Genomic DNA, 4,289 nt, shown 5'->3' on the forward strand with positions numbered 1-4,289 from the left:
TTTTTATCTTTAAAATAAAAAAGTTCTATAATAAATGTGAAATATATTCTAGTGTATTTTTCTAAGATAACAATCTTTAAATATAAAATAAAACAGAAAAAGAGTAATTTCCTAGGATAGACCTAAAAAGTTTTTGTCACAAATATACACCTTAAAAATAAAAATGATCAAAATAGATTTAAATGTTTTATCAAAAGAATCAAATATACATTTATATCCTTAGGTTTAATTAATCTAGAAATTAGGGTTTACAATTAAGGAGTGGGGTTTAGGGTTTAGGGTTTAGTGTTTAAGGTTTAAGGTTCAGGGTTTAGGGTTTGGGGTTTAGGGTTTAGAGTTTAGGGCTTAGAGTTGAGGAGTAAAATTTGGGGATAGGATTTCAAATTTAAATAAATAAATAAAATAAAAAATTTTCAAAATAAAAAATGCTAGTTTGATCATTTTAATTTTTGAGTTCTAATTGATGACAAAAACTCAAAATTTGAGAGAATTGCCCATAAAAAATGTTATTTCTTTCTCTATAAATAGATGAAAAATAGTAATATCTATTATAAAAAAATAAATAGTGATAAATTAGAATAATTTTATCTTTAAATATTATTATAAATGTGAAAATAACATTGAGTTGGAAATGATCTTATGTAACTTCGAAGTCACAACTAGATATATCTAACAGCATATACTGCCACTTCAAAACATAATTTAAATTAGTCTACTAAGAAAGGCACATATTTGAAAAGAAAAGAAACTTATATTATGCATATTTCTAGTATATTTCCATATATAAAAAATTAGCATTATTAAAGAAATGAAAGAAAATTACAGAGGTAGATACAACAAACAAAACAGTTCAAGAAAATCACAAACGCATCGACCTGGTCCTACATTACATTACAAGTGACCCCATGTCTTGTTAGTCCAACCAATAACATCACTTCCCTCTATTCCCTTCTTATCAACATCATTATAGTTTCCATAATTTAGGATATCTAGTTTCCCAATTACATAAAACGTGACACTTAATTCAGCTAAACTAATACACCCGTTTGGTGAACAAACTAAGGAGGAACAATCAATCCGTTACTCGAAAACAGAAACGATGAAAGCACACGCGTGTAATATGTATTCTATCCATTATTATATAACTTTATAACCCAAATAAAACAATAATTATAGATATATTATATTAAAACTTACAAAATCCCATCAATTACGTCTCCACCTATACATATATCATCAAACTTCCTCTCGTTCTCTCCACCAAACTCATTCTCTTCTTATACTTTACACCTTAACCCGATCCTGAGCATATGCAAAAGAACGGGTAGCTTTAAGGCATCTCTCCACAAAACTCAGTCTCTTCTTATACTTTACAAATACACCATTAAGTATCAATAATATGAGAACGATGGTAGACATGGGAAGACAAAGAAGCAGCCATCTACGAATCATTTGTTGGATCAAATAAAAGGCCCAATGGATTTTATTTAAATGTGAATAAAAAATGACATGGGCTAAATCCCATTAAGCCCAAAAATCAAGTCATTATGTATACATGAAAGTCCCACATCAGAGAGGCAGAAGAAGAATGAGTTGTATAAATAAGTCTTAAGGAGATAAGGGGGTAAACGGTTTGGAGAGAAAGAAAGGCTTTCCACGTGCGCGTCGCCGCCGCCGTCCGGTCCGGCGTGGGCGTGGGTCTTGGTCTTGGTGAAGGGTCTCTGGTCCAAAAATATTTTTTTTGGACCAAGTTAAGCTCAACATTTTTTCCATTTCATTTCTAAAAAACAGCATGACGTTCGTGAATAAACGACATGTAGTTTGTCTAAAAACGACACGAAGTTTGTCCGTTCGAAATGGATCAAAACGAGTCAACAGAAGAGAGATCTTGCGGAGAAAGTTTCTCAACTCTCCACTCCCGAGATTTCAGAGATATTTTTGCTAAACGTGTGCAACAGTTTCGAAAATGAAATCCGGTTCTCTTCTTTAGATACTCACCTCTTCTTCACTCATTTTCACATCAAAATCCAACTAAGAAAAATCCCTTAGCGTAAGTCAATAGTTTGAGAGTGTTTCATAGAGTTTATAGTTCGATAGGGCGATCACGAGTGAAGCGTGATTCGTCTGCCATGGTTGTATCCTGGGACTCGATATTCGTACAGTCCCGTCTCACCACGGAGCGAATATTTAGAGTTAAGGAAAGAGATTATATCTCGACTCCATGTCTCTTTGAATTGTATTTTCCATAACATCGCTTTTACTATTTCGTTTATGTCAATCTGGTTTTCCGGCTTCTACAATCCTAACTCTGAATCGCTTTATGTCTAAAGCTCGAATCGGGTTAAAGAACGATTTTTAAAAACGGGTTTTGGAACAGTGTTTTCGATTTGCTTTCTAGAACTTCCGCGAAACGTTTGTTATTTATCTCATAAACAGTTTGCATTTTGATATGTAGCACTACCGAAAAACGTTTATTGATATACGATTCGTAGAAACCTTTTATGGTTTCATTCAAACGATGTTTGCGATTTGCTATATGCTTATCCGCGAAACGTTTATTTGTTCTTTTGAAAACGAGTTTGCGATTTGCTTTATAGCCCTTCTGCGAAACGTTTCTTATTTATTTCATAACGCTTTGCGGATTGCTTTCTAGCATTATCGCGAAACGTTTTTGATATATTATCAAAATGTTCTAAACATGAATTGTTTCAATAACCGCTTTCTTAAGCGAGTTTGTGAATCATTCAAAGTCTATGCAAAACGGTTTCTTCGAACGCTTTTAAGCGAGTTTGCAAAACGTTTTTTCAAGACTTATATCGATATGATTTGATTCAAACACCAAAAATGAACATTGATTTTAGACTATTAGTTTCTTTAAAATAATATGTTATTTGTTGAATGGAGTACTGATCCGTTTTTCATGTTTTTCTCTACAGAAAAATAACGAACGATAACAACACCCCCATGACACCAAAAATGTCACTCAGACTCCACTCAACGTTGCAGCAACTGATGCAACCGTGACAACCGTTGGAAACATCACAGCGTCAACCGCTGCAGCAACAACAACCACTACACTTCCTGCGGGAAATGTTGCTGATGAAACCACTCGCCGTAGCCTATTCGGTGCTTGTCTTTATCAGACAGGCTCAGTTTCGGGAATCACAAGTGGTCCGGTGGTAGTTCAAACTCCTCCGTCTGTACCTAGTGTGTTCACTTAAGGACTAATGCCAGACAAGTTTGATGGCAAAGGCTTCAAAACGTGGCAGAAGAAGATGATGTTCTTCCTCACAAGACTGAAGCTGGACAAATTCATCCAGGAGGACAAGCCCCTTGTCCCTTATGGGATTGATGATGTGCACACTCTCGCAAGTGTTGACATCTGCATGCATTCTGACTTGGTCTGCAAAGGCTACATTTTGGGTCGTCTGATTGACCCATTGTACCGAGTCTACTGTGAGATTCCCACTGCAAAAGAGCTATGGAGATCCCTGGAAAAGAAGTACTGAGGTGAGGACGCTGGCTACAAGAAGTATGTGGTTTCAAAATTCCACAACTTCAAAATGGTGGACTCAAAACCCATCATGGACCAGGTGGAAGCATTTCAGCTCATTTGCCATGAAATCGCTGCTGAAGGAATGTCCATTTTTGAGACATTCACAACTCTCAGCTTCATTGAAAAGCTTCCTCCAAGGTATGCAGATTTCAAGAACTACTTGAAGCACAAGAAGAAGAAGATGGGGCTCGAGGAGCTCATCATGAGGCTTCAGATGGAATCCAGAAACCGAACTGCTGACAAGGTCACTGCCAAAGAGCATAGTGTCAACATGGCTGAGCACAAAGGCAAAAGAAAGGCACAAGCCCATTCTCCTGCCAAGCCTTCCAAAACTGATGCAGTCCTGAAGGCGTCTGGAAAAAACATCAAGAACAAAGACATTGAAATCAATGTGAATGTGGAGAAATTCAAGGGGAACTGTCACTACTGCCACAAAGTGGGACACAAGACTACTGAGTGCCGCAGCAAGATCAAAGATGAGAAGCATCAAGCGAATCTCACTGAAGAGGATCTCGTTGCAATGGTGACTGAGGCCAACATGGTTGAAGGCAGCAACCCCAAAGAATGGTGGTATACCACAGAAGCGACCACCTACATCTGCACTGATAGGGCGATGTTCAGCACTTATCAGAAAAGCAAGACTCAGGAGAAAGTGTTCATGGGAAACACTGCAGTCTCCTAGATTGAAGGCCGCAACAATGTGATTCTGAAGATGACATCTGGACGTGAAGTC

This window comes from Brassica oleracea, chromosome C5 (genome assembly GCF_000695525.1).
Source record: "Brassica oleracea var. oleracea cultivar TO1000 chromosome C5, BOL, whole genome shotgun sequence".
NCBI classification, from domain to species: domain Eukaryota; kingdom Viridiplantae; phylum Streptophyta; class Magnoliopsida; order Brassicales; family Brassicaceae; genus Brassica; species Brassica oleracea.